At 47.6% G+C, this 25,920-nt stretch overlaps 1 long non-coding RNA gene across 1 annotated transcript in view; it reads right to left on the bottom strand.

Annotated features, from left to right (window-relative positions):
• Positions 1-25,705, bottom strand: part of LOC141094618 (uncharacterized) — a 284,948-nt gene extending 259,243 nt beyond the window's left edge. Inside the window, exon 1 of the long non-coding RNA XR_012233130.1 lies at positions 25,623-25,705. This is a non-coding gene — a long non-coding RNA (uncharacterized lncRNA). The remainder of the gene's footprint in view (positions 1-25,622) is intronic.
• Positions 25,706-25,920: the final 215 nt, after the last annotated feature.

Genomic DNA, 25,920 nt, shown 5'->3' with positions numbered 1-25,920 from the left:
TTTGGAATGCAGACTTTGATGGAATGGTCTGTGGGCGTCATGTTGCATTTGCAGAGCCACTGATGTGCCTAAACAGTGGAAACCCCTAATTTTAATTCCAACCCTAACACCTCTAACCATAATTCCAACCCTAGCCATAACCCTAACCACAAACATAACACCAACGCACCCCTAACCCTAATACCAACCATAATCCTAACCACAACCCTAACCCAACACACCCCTAACCCTAATCCCAACCCTAACCCTAGCCCCAACTCTAACTATAAAATTAGCCTAACACTAGCCCTAACTTTAGCCTAACACTAACCCTAACTTTAGCCTAACACTAACCCTAACTTTAGCCTAACAATAACCCTAACTTTAGCCTAGCAATAACCCTAACTTTAGCCTAAAAATAACCCTAACTTTAGCCCAACAATAACCCTAACTTTAGCCTAACAGTAACCCTAACCCTAACAGGAACCCTAACCCTAACAGTAAAACTAACCCTATCAGTAACCCTAACTTTAGCCTAACAGTAACCCTAACCCTAAAAGTAACCCTAACAGTAACCCTAATCCGAACAGTAACCATAAATTTAGCCTAACCCTAACCCTAACAATAACCCTAACTATAGCACTAACCCTAACCCTAACTAGAGCACTAAGCTTAACCCTAACTATAGTACTAACCCTAACCCTAACGATAGTACTAACCCTAACAGTAACCCTAACTATAGCACTAACCCAAACCCTAACAGTAATCCTAACCCTAACAGTAGTCCTAACTAGTGTTGAGCATTCCGATACCGCAAATATCGGGTATCGGCCGATATTCGGGGTATCGGAATTCCGATACTGAGTTCTGATACTTTTTGCATATCGAATACCGGAATCGGAAGTTCCCATAATGCTATTACCCAGTTTGATTTGATTCAACCAATGAGGAATCCTCAGAAGTGTGGGCACATCCTGTTAGGCATGTAGGCATGTTAATTAATGGCATGGCTGGGATTGGCTGCTGAAATTATGTCATGATGCACTATAAAAGCCGCAGCCGCCATTTAGGGTTCACTCTGCTGTGAATTCAGTTAGGGACAGGCTGCTGTTCAAGACTCTGAGGGACAGTTAGAGATAGCGATTTTCCAAATAATATTGTGCTTTACCCAGGCTACATTATCAATCAGTGTAGCTTTCTTTTGCCTTGCAGCACTGTTCACAGCTGTCTGCAAGGTCTGTGTGAGTGCCGCTCACGCTGTGTAGTGTGTCCTGCAGCCACCTCTGGTTGTAGGCCGCTCAGCGTGCGTCACTGCCTCATACATATTTTTCTTTAATTGCTGCTAATTTTTCATTAATTCTCCTATTAGTGTGCATCCATCCGTATCCATATACATTGGTTGCAAACACTATAGGAGTAGACAGCGGAGCCTTTCTGCAGCCTTTCAGTGCTATTGCCCAGTTATCTGCACTGTTCACGGCTGTCTGAGAGGTCTCTGTATGTGAGTGCAGCTCACGTTGTAGTGTGTTCTGCAGCCACCTCTGGTTGTAGACCGCTCAGCGTGTACATATTTTTCTTTTATTGCTGCTCATTTTTCATTAATTCTCCTATTAGTGTGCATCCATCCGTATCCATATACATTGGTTGCAAACACTATAGGAGTAGACAGCGGAGCCTTTCTGCAGCCTTTCAGTGCTATTGCCCAGTTATCTGCACTGTTCACGGATGTCTGAGAGGTCTCTGTGTGTGAGTGCAGCTCACGTTGTAGTGTGTTCTGCAGCCACCTCTGGTTGTAGACCGCTCAGTGTGCGTCACTGCCTCATACATATTTTTCTTTTATTGGGCTCATTTTTCATTAATTCTCCTATTAGTGTGCATCCATCCATATCCATCTACATTGGTTGGTTGCAAACACTATATAGGAGTAGATAGCGGAGCCTTTTTTCTGGCTTGTGCCCTGCAGCTGCAGCCAGATTAGTATTAGCCTATTTTTTGGAGCCTCATCTATTGCATTGTAGGTTACCTTCCTGCATTGTAATAGCTCCAAAAAGTTTGTGATACTATCGCTTTCACATCTTTGGTCACATCCTTTTTGTTTTTTTGAAAAAAAACCACGTAAATAAAGTTCACCAAACACTCCACTTGACAGTTGTGTAGGCCACATTAGCTCATATTAAAGTGTAGTCCACACACTTTATAAAATTAATGTTTCTTATACCTGTTAGAAGCTGTTCAGTAATAAGCACATTAAGCCCCCCCATTTGTACCTTTCTGCCTATCTTTATCTGTCTACCAAGATGAAGAAGGCAGGGAGTAAGGCACGTGGGCGTGGAGTTGCAGCAGGGAGAGGATGTGGGGATTCAGCAGGGAGAGGACGTGGGGATTCTGTGCCTGCTGTGGGCACCAGTGACTCAGCATCCCCCAGTTTTACCAGGCAACAGTCCTTTATGCGCTGCTTTGTAGGACCTCGCTGTACCCCACTGCTGCGGGACGAACAAATTGAAGCCGTTGTCAGATGGATGGCAGCTAACGCATCGACTTCAATGACTTCCACATCCTCTCAGGGCCAGAGCACTGAAGAGCAACCATCTGTCTCTTCACCACCTGCCAAATTTACCAGGCAGTCAGAGAGCCCTGTACAGGAATCATCTCATTCTCTAATTCTCTACTTCTGTTCTCTGAATCTGTTGGATTGGAAAGAGGGGGCCAGCCAAGCAGCATTCAAGAATGTGAAGAAGAGGGAGTATGCAGTGATGCACAACTGCTTTGTCCCTCTGAATCTGAAGAGGCGGGTGGCCCAGTGCCAATGGTCAGCACACCTCAGTACGCATCAGATGATGAGATTCAGGTGCCACTTTCTGGTGCATGCCGTGCTGGCGAGACTACCCAGGAGAAGCAGGTGTTTGAAGAGGGGAGTGTAGATGATGAGGTCCTTGACCCATCATGGCGTGAGGAACAGGAAGTGGTGGGAGCAGCTCTGAGGAAGAGATTCCCCGAACGGCCAAAACAGGAGGGAGAGGGAGGGGGCCGACTTGGTTGCCTGTAGCCTCCACTCCGGCATTCCTCTTCCAAAAGCCAAAACAGGCGCTCAAAGGACTTGCAGTGCGTGGTCCTTTTTTGACACAGTTGCAGATGACATTTGCTTTGTCAAATGCAAGCTGTGTCATCAGAAAGTCAAAAGAGGGAAAAGTGTCAGCAACCTCAATACCACAAATATGTGGAAACATGTGCGGACCAAGCACGTGGTGGAGTTACAAAGACACACTGAAGATGTAGGCCAACCTACAGCACCACCTACCACCTCTTCAGCTCGTGTTGCAGCCTCTTCCTCCAGCTCACACACAGCTGGTTCGGCTTCCTCACAGGATCACCATGGAAGAACCTCTGGCACTGTTGTTCAGAGACCCAGTGACATTCCACCCACAGCACCACGTTCCCTGTCATCCTCACACTCCCAGGCCACTTTACAGCCATCGATAGCACAGGCATGGGAGAAAAGGCGGGCATACTCAGCAAACCATCCCCGAGCACAGGCTCTGAATTCTGGCATTGCCAAACTACTGGCCCTTGAAATGCTCTCATTCAGGCTGGTGGAGACTGACACCTTCCGTAACTTCATGGCATTGGCAGTCCCACAATACACCGTGCCCAGCCGCTTTTATTTCAGCAGGCAAGCCGTCCCTGCCCTGCAAAAGCATGTGGAGGGAAAAAATTAAACATGCGCTACTAAACGCCGTCAGTAGCAAGGTCCACCTGACCACCGATGCGTGGACCAGTAACCATGGACAGGGATGATACCTTTCCCTCACTGCCCATTGGGTTAATGTTGTGGAGCCGGGTACGGATCTTGAGAGAGGCGCTGTACGTGTTCTGCCAACTCCAAGGATTGCAGGAATCCAGTCTGTACACACTGACTCCTCCTCATACTCCAGTTCATCAGAATCAGCGCTGCAGGAGCCTGTTACGACCGATATGAGCACAGCCGTGGCCAAACTTCAACAAACCGTACTGAAATTAATTTCTTTGGGGAATCGAAGCCACACAGCGCAGGAGCTCTGGAATGCCATCAAGCAGGAGAGCGATGTGTGGTTTGTGCCAGCGAATCTCCAGCCAGGCTTGGTAGTGTGTGACAATGGTCGAAATCTGGTGGCAGCTCTGGGCCTAGGCAACCTCACTCACATCCCATGTCTGGCACACGTGCTCAACTTGGTCGTGCAGAGCTTTCTGAGGGACTATTCGGATCTTGATGCACTGCTGCACAAGGTCCGCATAGAGCGCGCTCAGTTACGGTGTTCCAGCATGGCAAGATCGCGCATTGCTGCTCTGCAGCGCCGATTCCGCCTTCCGGAACATCGCATCATATGTGACCTACCCACCCGGTGGAATTCAACTTTACATATGTTGGAGCGGTAGTGTGAGCAGCAGGCAGCAGTAATGGAGTACCAGCTGCAACAGGCGCAAACATGTCACACTGTGCGCCGGTCACACTTCAGCACCACTGAGTGGGCCTCTATGAAGGACATCTGCCTTGTTTTGCGTGCCTTCGATGATTTCACGTGGATGGCGAGTGCAGATGATGCACTAGTCAGCATGACTGTTCCCCTTATCTGCCTGCCTCAAAAAACACTGCAAGCACTAAGGGAGGAGGTTTTGGAAGAGGTGGAGGATGAGGAGTCACAAATGCCATCTGCTTCTGGACAGTCTGCGCAATGTGGTTCCTCACAAAGGCCTAGGCAGGGGACACTTTGTGAGGAGGATGAGGATGAGTCAATGGAGGAGGAAGACATCTCTCCAGAGGAGGGAGGTACACAATGCTCTAGTAGTCAGTATGCACAGCAGGGGTGGGGTGATGCAGAGCAGGCAGAGATGACGCCTCAAGCAGGGGACAGCGTTTCTTGGGCAGTTGGGAGTCTGCAGCACATGGTTGATTTCATGCTGCAGTGTCTGAGAAACGATCGCCGCATCGCCCACATTCTCAACATGCTTGAATATTGGGTGTACACCCTCCTAGATCCTCGCTACCTGGACAACTTAGAAAGCCTCATAACTAGAGTTGAGCGACTTTTGCTTTTTTAGGGTCGCATTTCGTTTCGTGAAACCCGACTTTTCCAAAAGTCGGGTCGAGCAAGATCGTCCGATTATAGGGAAAAGTCGGGGTCATCCCGAAACACGAAACCCAATGTAAGTCAATGGGGAATAAAAGTCGGCAGTGAGAGGAGGACAGGAAACACACCTACAGTGCCCATTTGAATGCCAAAAGCATCAATTCTTCTTACTTAAGCTTGTCAACCTTAATTAACTTCATAATACAAGTTACGCACTGAAAAATGGGGGTTATTTGGCTAAATTTGTGGGGGGGGAGGGCTGGCTGCAGGTTTTCATGTGCCCTGGGCGAAAGAGCGCCCCTTTAACACATACCACAACTCATCATGCTCCGATACGGCAGAGAAATAGCGGTATAGTACAATGAAAAATACCTCACTTTTTACATCTCATGACGAGGCCCATCTATTTCTCCATACAAAATCATTGGTCCCATATAATGTTTGAAACAGTATATGATGAGCTCCACATAATGCTACAGTATATGTTGGTCCCCATGGATGAAGCTCCACTGTCTTATGGGCCCAAATAATGCTCCAAACATAATGGGCCCCATTTCTAATGCTCTAGTGTATAATGGGCCCTGTAAATGCTGCTCCAGTGTCTGATGTCCACCTTTGGAATGTTCCAGTGTATGGTGGGCCCCATCTATCATTCTCCAGAGTATAGTGCTCCCCAAAAATTGCTGTCCCAACATTGAAAACAATCAAATAAGTCTCCTCGCTAGGGAATCCCTGTACTTGTCTGGACAGGTGCTGTAGCTTGCTTAACAGCTCGCCAGCCGTTCTCACGCCCAGTATGGATTGCACGTGATTGCACAAAGGTTAGAAAGGGTACCGTATCCCTGGATAACATGTATGGATAGCGTACACATTCAAAATATATGTCTATACAGCATGAGGCAGGCTCAGACGGTGTTAGGCCCAGTATGGATTGCACGTCATTGCACAAAGGTTAGAAAGGGTACCGTATCCCTGGATAACATGTATGGATAGCGTACACATTCAAAATATATGTCTATACAGCATGAGGCAGGCTCAGACAGTGTTAGGCCCAGTATGGATTGCACGTCATTGCACAAAGGTTAGAAGGGGTACCGTATCCCTGGATAACATGTATGGATAGCGTACACATTCAAAATATATGTCTATACAGCATGAGGCAGGCTCAGACGGTGTTAGGCCCAGTATGGATTGCACGTCATTGCACAAAGGTTAGAAAGGGTACCGTATCCCCGGATAACATGTATGGATAGCGTACACATTCAAAATATATGTCTATACAGCATGAGGCAGGCTCAGACGGTGTTAGGCCCAGTATGGATTGCACGTCATTGCACAAAGGTTAGAAAGGGTACCGTATCCCTGGATAACATGTATGGATAGCGTACACATTCAAAATATATGTCTATACAGCATGAGGCAGGCTCAGACGGTGATAGGCCCAGTATGAATTGCACGTCATTGCACAAAGGTTAGAAGGGGTACCGTATCCCCGGATAACATGTATGGATAGCGTACACATTCAAAATATATGTCTATACAGCATGAGGCAGGCTCAGACGGTGTTAGGCCCAGTATGGATTGCACGTCATTGCACAAAGGTTAGAAGGGGTACCGTATCCCCGGATAACATGTATGGATAGCGTACACATTCAAAATATATGTCTATACAGCATGAGGCAGGCTCAGACGGTGTTAGGCCCAGTATGGATTGCACGTCATTGCACAAAGGTTAGAAAGGGTACCGTATCCCTGGATAACATGTATGGATAGCGTACACATTCAAAATATATGTCTATACAGCATGAGGCAGGCTCAGACGGTGTTATGCCCAGTATGGATTGCACGTCATTGCACAAAGGTTAGAAGGGGTACCGTATCCCCGGATAACATGTATGGATAGCGTACACATTCAAAATATATGTCTATACAGCATGAGGCAGGCTCAGACGGTGTTAGGCCCAGTATGGATTGCACGTCATTGCACAAAGGTTAGAAAGGGTACCGTATCCCTGGATAACATGTATGGATAGCGTACACATTCAAAATATATGTCTATACAGCATGAGGCAGGCTCAGACGGTGTTATGCCCAGTATGGATTGCACGTCATTGCACAAAGGTTAGAAGGGGTACCGTATCCCCGGATAACATGTATGGATAGCGTACACATTCAAAATATATGTCTATACATCAGAAGGCAGGCTCAGACGGTGTCAGGCACAGTATGGATTTGACGGCCCAGATTACACAGCGGAGGAGCAGGGAGAGGTAAAGATTGCAAATGCTGGGGCCCTGGCCAAGCAAGGGGGGCACACTCGTGGGCGTTGGTACTGGCACTGGGCCCCTCATAGTACAGCGGTGTGTCTGACGGCGGGTGTGCACCACCACCGTCAGAGACACTTGATTGCACTATGAGGGACCCTGTGCCAGTGCCCGCGCCCAAGAGTCGGCCTACCCACCTGTCCAGGGCAACGGCACTCGCACGGTGTCGTGCGCTAGGTGGTGACCCCGGCCATGGGGGGGGGAGGCAGCACAGTTAGGGAGTTTTAGAAAGTGGCATATGTTGATGTTGGACATTCAACTGATGCAAAAGGCGAAATAGGTGAAGTACCAGGAAGAGGTGGACCAAAGCAAGCCATTTTTCTGTCACCCTATGTGTCATCAGGGGAAGGTGGGACAAAATCCTTGGAAACCCATGCGTGGTTCATTTTAATGAAGGTTAGATCATCCACATTTTGGGTTGACAGACGGGTCCTTTTTTCTGTCAGGATTGATCCAGCTGCACTGAAGACTCTTTCTGATAGCACACTTGCAGCTGGGCAAGCGAGCTCCTGTAAGGCATATTGGGCCAATTCAGGCCAGGTGTCCAGTTTAGCGGCCCAATAGTCAAAGGGGAATGACCTGTGTGGGAGAACATCGATATGGGAGGAAAAGTAGTTTGTAACCATAGTTGACAACTGCTGTCTCCTGTCACTTTCCATCGATGCAGTATTACCAGTTGTGTGAGCGGTATTTGAAAAATCAGTCCACAACATTGTCATGAAACCCCTGTCTCCAGCGCCACTTCTGCTGTGTGCACCACGAACACGTCTGCCAAGCTGCCCCCGGCCCGTACGGCTCGTGTGAGAACCATCACCGCTGCTGTGTGCTGGGAGTGCCTCAAGCAACCGATTTACCAGAGTTGCTTGTTTATTAGCCAATATTAGGTCAAGGTTCTCCTGTGGCATGATGTTTTGTAATTTGCCTTTATAGCGTGGATCCAGGATGCTGGCCAACCAGTAGTCGTCATCGTTCATCATTTTGGTAATGCGGGGGTCCCTTTTTAGGATCCGCAAGGCATAATCTGACATGTGGGCCAATGTTCCCGGTGTCAATGATGCACTGCGAGTGCTGGGTGGAGGAGCACTTTCTGGCAAATCCACATCCCTCCAGTCACGCACAAACCCTGTACCAGACCTTGCCACGCCAACATTTTCACTTGCCCCACGAGATGCATCCTCCTCCCCTAAGTAATCATCCCCATCATCCTCCTCCTCCTCTTCTTCCTCCACCTCGTCCAGGAGAGGTCCCTGAGCAGACAATGGCTGAATGTCATCAAGGATTCCCTCCTCCTCTTCCTCCTCATCAACATTGGCTGCAGACGCCTGCTCCTTAAGGTGCGTCAAAGTTTGCATGAGCAGACGCATAAGTGGGATGCTCATGCTTAGGATGGCGTCGTCTGCGCTTACCAGCCGTGTGCATTCCTCAAAACACTGAAGGACTTTACAAAGGTCTTTCAGCTTCGACCACTGCACGCCTGTCAACTCCATGTCTGCTCTCAAAGTGCCTGGCCGTGTATCCTCCCACAAATGCATTATGGCCTGCCTCTGCTCGCACAGCCGCTCCACCATGTGCAGGGTGGAGTTCCACCTTGTTGCAATGTCGATAATGAGGCGGTGGTTGGGAAGGTGGAGCAATCGCTGCAGCTTCTGCATACGAACGGAGTGTACAGGCGACCGGCGGATGTGCGCGCACAGTCTTCGCACCTTCTGGAGCAGGGCTGTTAACTCCGGATAATTTTTGAGGAAGCACTGCACCACCAGGTTCAAGGTGTGAGCCAAGCAAGGTATGTGGCTGAGTTTTGAAAGGGCTATGGCTGCCACAAAATTACGGCCGTTATCACTAACTACCTTGCCTGCATCAAGATGTACACTGCCCAGCCATGACTCAGTTTGTCGCTTCAAGTACTCGGCCAGCACCTCGGCGGTGTGTCTGTCGCCCAAACACATCATCTGCAACACAGCCTGCTGACGCTTTCCACTAGCTGCTCGATAGGGGGACACATCGTGTGCAACAGTGGCAGCTGCAGATGGAGTGCTCGTACGACTGCGCTCTGTGGACGAGCTGTCGCTTCTGGAGGAGGAGGAGGAGAAGGAGGGTCGAACGCCTACAGCCAACTGTTTCCTAGACCGTGGGCTAGGCAGCACTGTCCCACCACCGCTGTCCCCTGTGGACCCTGCATCCACCACATTAACCCAGTGCGCAGTGATGGACACGTAACGGCCCTGGCCATGCCGACTGGACCATGCATCAGTTGTGAGGTGCACCTTTCCGCTCACTGACTGCTTGAGTGCATGGACAATGCGGTCTTTCACATGATGGTGGAGGGCTGGGATGGCTTTGCGAGAGAAGAAGTGGCGACTGGGTAGGTCATAGCGTGGTACTGCATAGGCCATGAGTTCGCGGAAAGCTGTGCTTTCCACCAACCGAAAGGGCATCATCTCAAACGAGATTAGTTTGGCAATGTGGGCGTTCAAACCCAGTGTACGCGGATGAGAGACTGAGTACTTTCTTGACCTACTCATAGTGTCTGGGAGGGTGAGCTGGACTTGAGAGCTGCATATGGTGGAAGTAGCGGTGGACAGGGCGGACTGAGAGAGGGTTGATGATGGTGATGGAGTTGGTGTTCTTTCTGATGGCCTAGAATCAGTCTTTCGTTGATATAACAGTGGGATTCCCTGACTGCTGTGGCCTTGCAACGACACCTCAACATTTGCTGCTGTGCTAACCGGTGTGCTTACAGTGGGGGAAACAATGTAGCGTTGCTGACTACCTTCGTTGTGATCAGTTGCACATGTGGCACTTGAGGTTTGGTGTTGTGTCCACGCTTGCAAGTGCATGCTAGTTAAATGTCTAAGCATGCAACTGGTATTCAAATTTTTCAGATTTTTCCCTCGGCTAAAGGTCTTTGCGCACTTCTTACAGATAACCTTGGCCTGATCATGAGGATTTTGTTCAAAAAACTGCCACACTGCACTCTTCCTACTTTGGCAGACATTTTGCGGCCTAGCACGCTGTGATCTTTTGACCCTCTGGACAAGCTGTCCAGCAACTCTTTTGATGTTTGGAACCTGTCTTTGGAGTGCTCCGGGCCTGCCAGATAACAGCTGTTGCGATGTCGATGTCTGCTGTGGATGCTCCTCATCTGAGCTATTGGAAGCAGCACCCTCTTCCCTCAATGGATGCCAATCTGGGTCAACAACTGGGTCATCCATCACCTCCTCTTCTATGTCATGTGCACCTTTCTCTGTGTCACCGTGTATGGTGGTATAGTGTGCGGGAAGGGGCACCTGAGTCTCATCAGGGTCAAAATCTGGCTCTGTACACTGCGAGGACAATGTAGTGCTCTGAGTGAATGTACCAGCAGAATCATCCATCAGCGGCTGTGCATCAGTGCACTCCATGTCAGATTCATCTTGGCCTGGGTAATTCACCATTTGACTTGATAATCCAGGCATGGTATGTGAAAACAGCTCCATGGAGTAATCAGTAGTATGGCCTGCGTCATCCTTCAATCTTGGTTGGGGTGAAGGACACAAGGAAAGGTGTGGTTCATGAACATGAGCCTCCAATGACGACTTAGTGCTTTTACTTTTTACAACTGAAGAAGAGGAGGCGATAGAGCTGGAGGCTGAGTCAGCAATGTAAGACAAAACTTTTTCCTGATGCTCTGCCTTTAAAAGCGGTTTGCCAACTCCTAGAAAACTAAGCGTTCGAGGCCTTATGTAGACAGACGATGACGCAGGGTCAGCACCTCCTGCATTTGGTCCTATTTTGCTCTTGCCACTACCATCAGATCCACCACCAACACCATCATTACCAGCTGCCAACCCCCGCCCAATTCCACAGCCTCTTCCACCAGCCTTCCTCATTTTTGGTAGAAATGTAGACAAAATCCAACAAACTATATAGTAATGTAAAACAAGGTACAAGGTGTCTATAGGACAGGGGAGTTTTAGAATTTCTGCACACACTTGTGGACAGTGGACACTTGTGGATTGTGTGCGGACCACTGATATCTGAGCGCTATGTGACACGCTCGATGGCACAGCTGCCTGTGACCAAAGTGACGAGAGGATAATGGAGATTTTGAATCTCTGCGTACACTTTTGGACACTGGACACTTGTGGATTGTGTGCGGCCCACTGATATCTGAGCGCTATGTGACACGCTCGATGGCACAGCTGCCTGTGACCAAAGTGACGAGAGGATAATGGAGATTTTGAATCTCTGCGTACACTTTTGGACACTGGACACTTGTGGATTGTGTGCGGCCCACTGATATCTGAGCGCTATGTGACACGCTCGATGGCACAGCTGCCTGTGACCAAAGTGACGAGAGGATAATGGAGATTTTGAATCTCTGCGTACACTTTTGGACACTGGACACTTGTGGATTGTGTGCGGCCCACTGATATCTGAGCGCTATGTGACACGCTCGATGGCACAGCTGCCTGTGACCAAAGTGACGAGAGGATAATGGAGATTTTGAATCTCTGCGTACACTTGTGGACAGTGGACACTTGTGGATTGTGTGCGGCCCACTGATATCTGAGCGCTATGTGACACGCTCGATGGCACAGCTGCCTGTGACCAAAGTGACGAGAGGATAATGGAGATTTTGAATCTCTGCGTACACTTGTGGACAGTGGACACTTGTGGATTGTGTGCGGCCCACTGATATCTGAGCGCTATGTGACACGCTCGATGGCACAGCTGCCTGTGACCAAAGTGACGAGAGGATAATGGAGATTTTGAATCTCTGCGTACACTTGTGGACAGTGGACACTTGTGGATTGTGTGCGGCCCACTGATATCTGAGCGCTATGTGACACGCTCGATGGCACAGCTGCCTGTGACCAAAGTGACGAGAGGATAATGGAGATTTTGAATCTCTGCGTACACTTTTGGACACTTGTGGATTGTGTGCGGCCCACTGATATCTGAGCGCTATGTGACACGCTCGATGGCACAGCTGCCTGTGACCAAAGTGACGAGAGGATAATGGAGATTTTGAATCTCTGCGTACACTTTTGGACACTGGACACTTGTGGATTGTGTGCGGCCCACTGATATCTGAGCGCTATGTGACACGCTCGATGGCACAGCTGCCTGTGACCAAAGTGACGAGAGGATAATGGAGATTTTGAATCTCTGCGTACACTTTTGGACACTGGACACTTGTGGATTGTGTGCGGCCCACTGATATCTGAGCGCTATGTGACACGCTCGATGGCACAGCTGCCTGTGACCAAAGTGACGAGAGGATAATGGAGATTTTGAATCTCTGCGTACACTTGTGGACAGTGGACACTTGTGGATTGTGTGCGGCCCACTGATATCTGAGCGCTATGTGACACGCTCGATGGCACAGCTGCCTGTGACCAAAGTGACGAGAGGATAATGGAGATTTTGAATCTCTGCGTACACTTTTGGACACTGGACACTTGTGGATTGTGTGCGGCCCACTGATATCTGAGCGCTATGTGACACGCTCGATGGCACAGCTGCCTGTGACCAAAGTGACGAGAGGATAATGGAGATTTTGAATCTCTGCGTACACTTTTGGACACTGGACACTTGTGGATTGTGTGCGGCCCACTGATATCTGAGCGCTATGTGACACGCTCGATGGCACAGCTGCCTGTGACCAAAGTGACGAGAGGATAATGGATATTTTGAATCTCTGCGTACACTTTTGGACACTGGACACTTGTGGATTGTGTGCGGCCCACTGATATCTGAGCGCTATGTGACACGCTCGATGGCACAGCTGCCTGTGACCAAAGTGACGAGAGGATAAGGGAGATTGGATTGCTTTTAAAAAAGCAGTTTGCGGAGCAGTGGGTAAACAGCAATGCCAGCGTGTCAGGATGCCTTAGAAGGCAGCCCAACAACCAACACCACTGATACACCACAATATAGCCTCCCCTTGCACTGCACACACAGTGACTTGTGTGTTGTGCAGGCCAAATCGCTAGCAGCAGAAGCAGTTTTTTTGTCTTCTTCCCTGCCTAACGCTCTCCCTACAGAATCAGCAGCAACCTCTCCCTATACTAAGATCGGCAGAAGTAAGATGGCGGTCGGCGTGCACGCCCTTTTATACCCCCTGTGACGCCCACCAAAGCAAGCCAATCACTTGCATGCCCTTCTGAAAGATGGTGGTGACCCGTGCCTATGTCATCACGTTGCCCACAGTGTCCGTGGATCCTGATTGGCTGAAAAAGAGCGCAAAACAAACTTTTGAAACGCGACTTTGGCGCGTAAGTCGCCGACCTCGTGGCTGACCTCATCCTAGGGTCGGGTTTCGTTTCATGAAACCCGACTTTGCCAAAAGTCGGCGACTTTTGAATTTTTTCGACCCGTTTCGCTCAACTCTACTCATAACACCGCTGAACCGGGAGCAAAAAATGCAGGAGTACCAAGACACACTGGTGCATTCCATCATGTTCTCCATTCCACTCGAGAGCAGTGCTGCTAGTGCTTTACAAAGCAGCTCTGTGCATCGAGGCAGTGGAGGAAGCTCTGCACAAAGAGGGAGCAGAGGCAGCGCCTCAGCACAAGGCAAGACCAGTATGGCCCAAATGTGGCAAAGCTTTGTGTCCCCGCCACAAATGTCTACACCATCACAGACGGCTCCAGTCAGCAGGAGGCAACGTTTCCATCAGATGGTGACAGACTACATGTCTTGCTGTTAGGGTCAGCGGAACGCACCAAATTTAAATAATAGTAGGTGCGTTCGCCGCCCGGGGTCCACCGTGCGGTAGGTGACAAGACCGCTGCTGAACAATGGCAGATGCACCTAGTAGGTGCGGGACTGTGCTTGGGTTAACGTCACCCGAACGCTAAGGGCGACTCTGTACAAACACAGAGTCACTTGGAGAACACTAAAGCAAAGGCACAGGCCCTGTTAGCGTCACAGAGGCCTGCGTGTGGCGTCGCAGCCGCGAACACCAATAGTTGCTGTTACTACAGTGCAGCGGCAGAGAAAAGCCGCAAGCGTCGGCGCCGAGGACCGGGCGCCGACGGACGCTAGTGTAGGTGTGGAGCAAGTGGCGTGTAGCTTGCCACAACCCTGGAGCTGACTATTCACACTCGGTCACCACTCGTAATATCAGAGGGTAGGGGTTTCATAATGAGTCAGACACCAGTCCATACATCCATCACCATACACACACAGAATAATATGCTACACTAGCGCATGGCCGAGTCGCCATGCGGGCTTTTTATAGCCATGCGCTTCCGGGACCTTCCAGTACTTTGGGAAGGACCAATCAGATCCGACATAGGACCTGCACATGTGACCCCTGCTCTCCACTGAGAGGACAAGTTGCGGGCATGCCCAGTAGCACGGCACGAGGACTTAGCCTCAGATGCAGTTCCCTGCAAAGCAGGTTGCGCTACCATTGCTGCACCAGAGGTGGCAGCAACATCCAGGCTCACAGAACGAGTCTGAGGGGAATGCCTGGCTCGCCGTGATTGCTGAGCAGGAGTCTGAGCGATCGGAGCAGAATGAGAGACCGCAGGATGTCTGGCTCTGGATTCCCGCTGTGCAGTGCCAGGAATCCGACGCCTAACACTTGCCCTGTCAGTGTACTCCCAGACGGCTCTTCCCCCTTCAAGTTTTGGGTCTCTAAGCTGGATATATAGCCAGAATGCATTGGAGGTGCTGGCTTGCCGTGCTGCCAGTGTATTATCGGAACGCGTCTTTAGTGCCGCAGGTGGTGTACTAGCAGACCGTCGCACTCGACTATCCTCCGATAACGTTGACCGGCTTACTTTTCTGAAAATGAACAAGGCCTGGATCTCGCCGGAACTTGCCAGTCCTCTTCCAGAATAAATAATTTGTTGGCAACAGTATCCAGGTCTCCTGTTGTGTTCATGTTTCTACCACCTGAACTGTAATCCCTGGGCTCCAACACAGCCAGTTGTTGCTCAGAAGTGCCATCTGCACAGAAAAAACCACTAGCTCCTGTGTTAGTGGGGTTCAGTAACGTCAGCTGCTCCCCTGCTGTGTGTCCGGCAATATCTCCTGCTCCCTCCAAAATCACACTACATCAGATTGTAAACTTGCTTCAAGTAGGCCTCAGCCTACACCATGATTGATCCTGGGCTCCAACACTGCCAGTTGTTGCTCAGAAGTGCCGTCTGCACAGAAAAAAACACTAGCTCTTGTGTTAGTGGGGTTCAGTAACGTCAGCTGCTCCCCTGCTGTATGTCTGGCAATATCTCCTGCTCCCTCCAAAATCACACTACATCAGAATGTAAACTTGCTCCAAGTAGGCCTCAGCCTACACCATGATTGATCCTGGGCTCCAACACCGCTAGTTGTTGCTCAGAAGTGCCGTCTTCACAGAAAAAAACACTAGCTCCTGTGTCAGTGGGGTTCAGTAACGTCAGCTGCTCCCCTGCTGTGTGTCCGGCAATATCTCCTGCTCCCTCCAAAATCACACTACATCAGATATTAACCCCTTCCTGACATGAGACATACTATCCCGTCCATGGGACCCAGGCCCCTATGCCCATGGACGGGATAGTACGTCTACCGCGATCAGCGGCGCCCACATGGTGAGCGCCGCTGATCGCGGCCAGGTGTCAGCTGATTATCACAGCTGACACCCGGCACAATGTGTCAGGGACGGTCACGGACCGCCCCCGACACGTTAACCCCTTGCACACCGCGATCAAACACGATCGCGGTGTACCGGGGGTTAAAGGGAAGCATCGGCAGGGAGGGGGCTCCCTCCGTGCTTCCCTGAGCCCCCCACGGCAGCGCAATGTGCAGCGCTGCTGCGGGGGACTCCTTTCCTCCAGGCCCCCGAATCCAAGATGGCGACGGGGGCCTTCGGGGGCCTTCAGGAAGCTGGCTTCCTCAGTGCCTGCAAAGCGCAGGCAAGAGGAAGTCTTCTTCAATGCCTGTGACAGATTGCTGATCTGTCACAGTGATCTGTGATGTGACAGATCAGCGATCTGTCACAGGACATTGATGTCCCACCTGGGACTATGTAATAAAGTAAAAAAAAAAATAAAAAAAAGTGTAAAAATAATTTAAAAAAAATCGCCAAATAAATTAGTAAAAAAAAAAAAAAAATATTCCCCAATAAATTCATTTTTTGAAAATAAAAAAAACCAAAACAATAAAAGTACACATATTAGGTATTGCCGCATCCGTAATGACCCGCCCTATAAAACTGTCCCATTAGTTAACCCCTTTAGCGAACCCCTTAAAAAATAAAAATAAAAAACGAAGCAAAAAATAATGATTTATTATCATACCACCAAACAAAAAGTGTAATAACGCGCGATCAAAAAGACGCATATAAATATCCATGGTAACGCTGAAAACGTCATCTTGTCTCGCAAAAATCGAGCCGCCACACAGCATCATCAGCGAAAAAATAAAAAAGTTATAGCTCGCAGAATAAAGCGATGCAAAAATAATTATTTTTTATATAAAATAGTTTTCATTGCATAAAACCGACAAAACATAAAAAAACAACCTAAATGAGGTATCGCTGTAACCGTACTGACCCGAAGAATAAAACCACTTTATCAATTTTACCGCACGCGGAACGGTGTAAACGCACCCCCCAAAAGGAATTCATGAAACGCTGGTTTTTGTTCATTCTGCGTCACAAAAATCGGAATAAAAAGCGATCAAAAAATGTCACGTGCCTGAAAATGGTACCGATAAAAATGTCAACTTGTCCTGCAAAAAATAAGACCTCACATGACTCGGTGGGTCAAAATACGGAAAAATTATAGCTCTCAATATGTGGTGATGCAAAAACTATTTTTACAATAAAAAGCGTCTTTCAGCGTGCGACAGCCGCCAAACATAAAAACCGCCATAAATAGTAAATCAAACCCCCCGTTATCACCCCCTTAGTTAGGGAAAAATAATAAAATTAAAAAAATGTATTTATTTCCATTTTTCCATTAGGGTTAGGGTTAGGGCTAGGGTTAGGGCTAGGGTTAGGGTTAGGGTTAGGGCTAGGGTTAGGGTTAGGGCTAGGGTTAGGGCTGAGATTAGGGTTAGGGGTGTGTTGGGGTTCGGGTTGGAGTTAGAATTGGGGGTTTCCACTGTTTGGGCACATCAGGGGCTCTCCAAATGCAACATTGCGTCTGATCTCAATTCCAGCCAATTCTGAGTTGAAAAAGTCATATGGTGCTCCTTCCCTTCCAAGCTCTGCCATGCGCCCAAACAGTGTTTTACCCCCACATGTAGGGTATCAGCCTACTCAGGACAAATTGCAAAACTATTTTTGGGGTCCAATTTCTCCTGTTACCCTTGGGAAAATAAAAAATTGGGGGCAAAAATATAATTTTTGTGGAAAAAAATGATTTTTTTATTTTCACGTCTGAGCGTTATAAACTTCTGTGAAGCACTTGGGGGTTCAAAGTGCTCACCACACATCTAGATAAGTTCCGTGGGGGGGGTCTAGTGTCCAAAATGGGGTCACTTGTGGGGAGTTTCAATAGTTTAGGTACATCAGGGGCTCTCCAAACGCACATGACACCCGCAGACCATTCCATCAAAGTCTGCATTCCAAAACGTCACTGCTTCCCTTCCGAGCCCCGACGTGTGTCCATACAGTAGTCTTCTCCCACATATGGGGTGTCAGTGTACTCAGGACAAATTGGACAACAACTTTTGGGGTCCAATTTCTCCTGTTACCCTTGGGAAAATGAAAAAATTGGGGACTAATTGATCATGTTTGTGGAAAAAATACGATTTTTTTATTTTCATGCCCGGGCATTATAAACTTCTGTGAAGCCCTTGGGGGTTCAAAGTGCTCACCACACATCTAGATAAGTTCCTTAGGGGTTCTCGTTTTCAAAATGGGGTCATTTGTGGGGGGTTTCCACTGTTTAGGTACATTAGGGGCTCTCCAAAGGCAACATGACACCCGCAGACCATTCCATCAATGTCTGCATTCCAAAACGTCACTACTTCCCTTCCGAGCCCCGACGTGTGCCCATACAGTAGTTTTCTCCCACATATGGGGTATCGGCATACTCAGGACAAATTGGACAACAACTTTTGGGGTCTAATTTCTCCTGTTACCCTTGGGAAAATAAAAAAAATGGTGACTAAAAGATCATGTTTGTGGAAAAAATAGGAATTTTTTATTTTCACGCCCGGGCGTTATAAACTTCTGTGAAGCACTGGGGGGTTCAACGTTCTCACCACACATCTAGATAAGTTCCTTAGGGGGTCTAGTTTCCAAAATGGTGTCATTTGTTGGGGGTTTCCACTGTTTAGGTACATCAGGGGTTTTCCAATCGCGACATGGTGTCCGATCTCAATTCCAGCCAAAAACGTCAAATGGCGCTTCTTCCCTTCCGAGCTCTGCCATGCGCCCAAATAGTGGTTTACCCCCACATGTGGGGTATCAGCGTACTCAGAACAAATTGCACAATAACTTTTATGGTGCTGTTACCCTTGGAAAAATAAGAATTGAGGGTGAAAAGATCATTTTTGTGGAAAAAATATGATTTTTTAATTGTACGGCTTTATGTTATAAACTTCTGTGAAGCCCTTGGGGGTTCAAAGTTCTCACCACACATCTAGATAAGTTCCTTAGGGGGTCTAGTTTCCAAAATGGTGTCATTTGTGGGGGGTTTCCACTGTTTTGGTACATCAGGGGTTTTCCAATCGCGACATGATGTCCGATCTCAATTCCAGCCAAAAACGTCAAATGGCGCTGCTTCCCTTCCGAGCTCTGCCATGCGCCCAAATAGTGGTTTACCCCCACATGTGGGGTATCAGCATACTCAGGACAAATTGCACAATAACTTTTAGGTTCCTGTTACCCTTGGGAAAATAAAAATTGGGGTGAAAAGATCATTTTTGTGGAAAAAATATGATTTTTTAATTGTACCGCTGTACGTTATAAACTTCTGTAAAGCCCTTGTGGGTTCAAAGTTCTCACCACATATCTAGATAAGTTCCTTGGGGGGTCTAGTTTCCAAAATGGGGTCACTTGTAGGGGGTTTCCACTGTTTAGGTACATCAGGGACTTTCCAAACGTGACATGGCGTCCGATCTGAATTCCAGCCAATTTTGCATTGAAAAAGTCAAACGGCACTCCTTCCATTCTGAGCTCTGCCATGCGCCGAAACAGTCGTTCCCCCCACAAATCAGGTATCAGCGTACTCAGGACAAATTGCACAATAACTTTTGCAGTCCAATTTCTCCTGTTACCCTTGGTAAAATAAAAAAAATTGAACCTGAAGTACTTTTTTTGTGAAAAAAGTTAGATGTTCATTTTTTTTAAATATTCAAAAAAATTCCTGTGACGCACCTAAAGGGTTAATAAACTTCTTGAATGTGGTTTTGAGCACCTTAAGGGGTGCAGTTTTTAGAATGGTGTCACTTTTGGGTATTTTCTATCCTATAGACCCCTCAAAGTGGCTTCAAATGTGATGTGGTCCTAAAAATAAAATGGTGTTGTAAAAATGAGAAATCGCTGGTCAACTTTTAACCCTTATAACTTCCTAACAAAAAAAAATTTTGGTTCCAAAATTGTGCTGATGTAAAGTAAACATGTGGGAAATGTTAGTTATCAAGTTTTTTTGTGTGCCGTATCTCTGTGATTTAAGGGCATAAAAATTCAAAGTTGGAAAATTGCGAAATTTTCAAAAATGTTGCCAAATTTCCGCTTTTTTCACAAATAAACGCAAGTTATTTGAATGAAATTTTACCAGTAACATGAAGTACAATATGTCACGAGAAAACAATGTCAGAATTACCAGGATCCATGGAAGCGTTCCAGAGTTATGACCTCATAAAGGGACAGTGGTCAGAATTGTAAAAATTGGCCCGGTCATGAACGTGCAAACCACCCTTGGGGGTGAAGGGGTTAAACTTGCTTCAAGTAGGCCTCAGCATACACCATGATTGATCCTGGGCTCCAACACCACCAGTTGTTGCTCAGAAGTGCCGTCTGCACAGAAAAAAACACTAGCTCCTGTGTCAGAGGGGTTCAGTAACATCAGCTGCTCCCCTGCTGTGTGTCCAGCAATATCTCCTGCTCCCTCCAAAATCACACTACATCAGATTTTAAACTTGCTTCAAGTAGGCCTCAGCCTACACCATGATTGATCCTGGGCTCCAACACCGCCAGTTGTTGCTCAGAAGTGCCGTCTGCACAGAAAAAAACACTAGCTCCTGTGTCAGTGGGGTTCAGTAACGTCAGCTGCTCCCCTGCTGTGTGTCCGGCAATATCTCCTGCTCCCTCCAAAATCACACTACATCAGATTGTAAACTTGCTCCAAGTAGGCCTCAGCCTACACCATGATTGATCCTGGGCTCCAACACCACCAGTTGTTGCTCAGAAGTGCCGTCTGCACAGAAAAAACTCTAGCTCCTGTGTCAATGGTGGTTGTTGTGAGCTCATTTTCGGGTTTGCCTCTGGCTTCTGGTGAGTGTTATGGAGCTGGCTGTGCTGACAGAGGAGTAGTGAGTTCTCTATCTGGACTCCCTCTGTAGGTGAAGGGAGGTAATGAAGCTGATCTACAAGGCAGAGACCGGCCACCTGAGGAAGAGGACTGCGATTGGACATCAGGAGTTTCTGATTGGATTTAAGGCAGCCGACTCCCTAGTTTCTTGCTGGTGATTTTTCCTGACTGTGGCTTCTGGTTTCCAGTTTGGTTCCTGCCTTCCTAAAGCTTAGTTTTCTCTGCTACTGTTCATATGAATTTTTGTCTGGTTTACTTAGTTTTTGTGTTCAGCCAGCCCTGGCTAGGACTGGGCTGAATCCCCATTTTGTCTCTGATCAGTTGATCTCTTTTGCTCTGTCTTCAGAATATACCTGAGTGCTGATATAGTGATTTGAAGTCTAGCGACTTCAGGGCTTTTTTCTATCAGACGTGTTGGACATTTTTTTTGGCAGGGTTTTTTGCGTGATTGCAGACAGCAGCTTTTCTTTCCTGTCCTTTCTAGTTAGTGAGGGCCCCATCATTTTCTCAGCCTATCTTTCTATCTGTGTCTGTGTTTTCATCTTGTTTCACCGACAATACATGTTGGGGCCTGTCTATTGCTTTGGGGTCTGCTCTGGGGAAGTTTAGATTTTCCCTTTCTTTCTTTAGGCTTATTTAGTTCTCCGGCAGTGACGAGGCGTCTAGGACCACCGTAGGCACGCTCCACGGCTACTGCTAGTTGTTGTGGATAGGATCAGGGGTCTGCAATCCACTAATTACCAATCTCTCCGGTTTTCTGGGCTTAGCTTGCTTTTTGTTTTTTCCTCCTCGGTGACTCATTCATAACAGGGGTTCAGTAACGTCAGCTGCTCCCCTGCTGTGTGTCCGGCAATGTCTACTGCTGCCTCCACATTCACACTACTACTGATTTCAAACTTGCTCCAATCAAGCCTCTGGCTCCACTGTCTCTAGTATTTACCCTGGCCTTCAACACCGCCAGTTGCTGCTCAGAAGTGCCATCTGCACAATTAACACTTGTTCCTGTGTTACTGGGGCTCAGTAACGTCAGTTGATCCCCTGATGTGTGTCAGGCAATGTCTCCTGCTCTGTCCACATTCCCACTACTAGTAGTGGTGTTGAAGGCCAGGGTAAATACTAGAGACAGTGGAGCCAGAGGCCTAATTGGAGCAAGTTTGAAATCAGTAGTAGTCTACAACCGATATTTAAATTGATGAAATTAGGCCTCAGCCTACACCCTGATTGACCCTGGGCTCCAACATCGCCAGTTGTTGCTCGGAAGTGCCGTCTGCACAGAGAAAGACACATGCTCCAGTGTTAGTGGGGTTCAGTAATGCCTGCTGCTCCACTGCTGTGTGTCCGGCAATATCTTCTGCTGCCTCCACATTCAAACTACATCACATATAAAACTTGCTGCAATTACTAGTAGTGGGAATGTGGACAGAGCAGGAGACATTGCCGGACACACATCAGGGGATCAGCTGACGTTACTGAACCCCAGTAACACAGGAACAAGTGTTGATTGTGCAGACGGCACTTCTGAGCAGCAACTGGTGGTGTTGGAGGCCAGGGTAAATACTAGAGACAGATTGGAGCCAGAGGCCTAATTGGAGAACGTTTAAAATCAGTAGTAGTCTACAACAGGTATAAAACTTGATGAAATTAGGCCTCAGCCTACACCCTGATTGACCCTGGGCTCCAACATCGCCAGTTGCTGCTCAGAAGTGTCTTTGGCACGGATACTCCCTCCTGCCCAGCCTGGTTCCAGCATGCCTGCTGTTTCCGGGTTGTGTCAACGTCACTTTTCCACCAAAACGTTGCCCTGTCGTATTGCGGTCAGGTTAGCCGAGTCTATGGTGCCTGCAGTTTAGGTGCTTCCTATGTGGGCTGCGGGTTCTGGTAATAAAGGCTGGTTCCGTAGTGCCAATAGGACAAGCATCCCCTGTAAGGACTGTGGGTTTCGGTAACTGCGGCCGGCTCGCAGCCTTGCAACTTTGTTTTTCATGGGTACCTTCTGCTACCCATCCGGGTTCCAGTACCGTCAGCTGGTTCTCGGCACTGCCTTTGGCTGAGGTGCCTCCTTCTCGGTATCTGAGTTCCAGCAACGTCTGCTAGTCCATGGTAGTGCTTTCTAGCACAGGTACCTCCTGCTTAGTAACCGTGTTCCAGCATCTTCAGCTGGTCATCGGTAGTGCCATTGGCTCTTGTTCCTTCTGCTGCCCCTCTGGGTTCCAGCACCGTCAGCTGGTCCTCGCTAGTTCCATTAGCTCTTGCAGCTTCTGCTACCCATCCAGGTTCCAGCACCGTCAGCTGGTTCTCGGCAGTGCCTTTGGCTTAGGTGCCTCCTTCTTGGTATCTGAGTTCCAGCAACGTCTGATGATCCTTGGTAGTGCTTTCTAGCACAGGTACCTCCTGCTTAGTAACCGGGTTCCAGTACCATCAGCTGGTCCTCGGTAGTGCCATTGGCTCTTGTTCTTTCTGCTACCCATCCGGGTTCCAGTACCATCAGCTGGTTCTCGGCAGTTCCTCAGCCTTCTTGTACCTTCTGCTACTTTTCCAAGTTCAAGCTTTTGGAAATGGTTTTTGGTTATCTCTCTAGATCTCCCTGACGACGACCCTGAAGACGACCCTGAAGACCACCCCGAAGAAGACGGCGACCACGAAAACGATCACCCTGAAGACGAAGACCCGGAAGACCATCCTGAAGAAGACCAAAAAGATGACCCTGAAGAAGATGACCAAGAGGACAAAGAACATGAAGACAACCACCAAGATACAGAACAACAAGAGACAGAAGACCAAGAAGCAGAAGAACAAAAAGTAGAAGAACCAAAAGCAGAAGAACATTAAGCATAAGACTAAAAATCAGAGCAAAAGATATTATCTAAATTATAAGCAGAGGAAGACTAAGCAGTGTATGGGGGTGAGTCCATTCCTCCTCGTGGTGCCCCTGGAAAATGCCTGCTGCTGCAGGCCAAACTGAACACGGACAAATCCTGTTGTAAATCTTTTGTGACAGGCAGAACGGCTGGTGTAATCTTCAAACTTTTATAGATAACAACTACAGGAATGCCTGTCACAAATAAGAATATGATGAATAAGAAGAATAGGAAGAAGATGAAGAAGTAGAATATGAAGAAGAAGAATAGTTGAATAAGAAGAATATGACGAATGTAAAAAAAAAGAATAATAGGAAGAAGGTGAAGAAGAAGATGAATAAGGTGAAGAAGAAGTTGATGAAAAAGATGCTGCTGCTGCTGAGGATCATGAAGGAGAAAGTGTGGGAGAAGCAAAAAAGAAGGTGAAGAGCATGGAAGTAGTGAAACATACATATCTGACAAAATATAACAAAGGTTAACATAGTCAATATCTTTGTAACTCCGAACGTCTTTAAAAAATTTTTTTATTCCTGCTATTCCATTTGATTGGGCTAAACCTCTATGCCTTTAATGTCTCCTCCACCTCCCACAATACATTGAACATTATTCTTAGTTGTTTTTCTTCATGTAGAATTAACCTACAAGGAAAGAAAGGGTTTTTTTTAATTCCGATATTTCTGTCCCATTGACTTGCATTGGTTTCCGGTATCGGAATCGGCGATACCCGATACTTTTTTGGTATCGATCCGATCCATTCCGATCCGATATTTCACGATATCGGATGGTATCTCTCAACACTTGACTTAAACCTAACAGTAACCCTAAATCTAACAGTAACCCTAACCCTAAACCTAACTATATCACTACCCCTAACCTGCGTAACTGCTTTTTTTACTTTGTGACAAGATAGCTGACTAAGAGTAAGGAAAATAGCAGTCTGTTAGGAGTACTGTAAGGGCAGCAAGGGAGTTAAAATGCGGAGCAGGATTCACCGCAGCTTCAGCCGTGCACCTTCTAAAAGGAGCAAATAAATCTTGGAAATAAAAGCATTGTCACAGGAGCACTGAAATGAAGCCAGGACAAGAATATTGCTGTAAACCACAACGTGTTTCGACGGTATCCCTTCTTCATCAGGTCGAAGTTGAAGACTGGCTACCGTCGAAACGCGTTGTGGTTTACACCAATATTCTTGTCCTGGCTTCATTTCAGCGCTCCTGTGACTGTGCTTTTACTTCCAAGATTGCTGACTGGCACAGCTGATGCCAGCAGTGCTTGTTACACTGTTTCTCCTCTGATCTTGCACTGACAAGAGATCAGAGGAGAGGCAGCGTTACTGTGAGGCAGATCGCCGGGAAAGTTCGTTGCTACAACAAGCTTTCCCAGTGATCTCTCTCATTGGCTGCTGTGATGCTGATGTCACCAGGACCTGAACCAATCAGGTCTTGATGAGTCGGGGGTCACAGCAAGCATTGTGCTCTGGGATCCCCTCATTATAAGGTACATGGGGGTTCCAGGGGCACAAAACTGCCGACAGTAGAAAAACGTCAGCGTTGCACAAAGCCCAGCAAGCACCGACTTTTATTTACCGTCGGGGGTCATGAAGCTGTTAAGGGCATAAGAATTAAAAAATTTTTGAAATTTGCAAAATGTTCAAAATTTTCACAAAATTTCTGATCTTTTCACAAATAAACATAAGTGATATTGAACAAATGTTACCAGTATCATGAAGTACAATATGTCACAATAAAACAGTCTCACAATCAGTGGGATATGTTGAAGCATTCCAGAGATAATACCCCATAAAGTAATACCAATAAAAACTTGGAAAAGAAAAAGTGCAATAGGGTCTTATCCAATGACAATGTGGTGTCAGGAAAAAGGGGAGATACACTCACCTTGCTGAGTTGCTAAATAGCAACACACAAACGGCATATAACAGCTGCTGCACAGATATCGGTCAAGGGGACGACCACAGGTCTAAAAGAAAAACGAACGGAGGTATTACTTATGCACTGCTGAGATGGAATATCCTTAGAATAAAAACATTTATTAGAACAAGTTAAAAGTCAATGCATTTTGAGGTCACGCAGGACCTCTTCATCAGGACAAACCTGTTGAGACTGTATGGTGGGGTTGTCTTTTATGCTGTGTTTCTTGAAAAAGTATACTTTTCTATACTTTTTATGATTTTTC

Source organism: Dendrobates tinctorius, unplaced genomic scaffold, assembly GCF_039654945.1.
Source record: "Dendrobates tinctorius isolate UK_male_01 unplaced genomic scaffold, ASM3965494v1 ptg000064l, whole genome shotgun sequence".
Classification (NCBI taxonomy): domain Eukaryota; kingdom Metazoa; phylum Chordata; class Amphibia; order Anura; family Dendrobatidae; genus Dendrobates; species Dendrobates tinctorius.
This window is presented reverse-complemented; position numbering and strand designations above follow the sequence as displayed.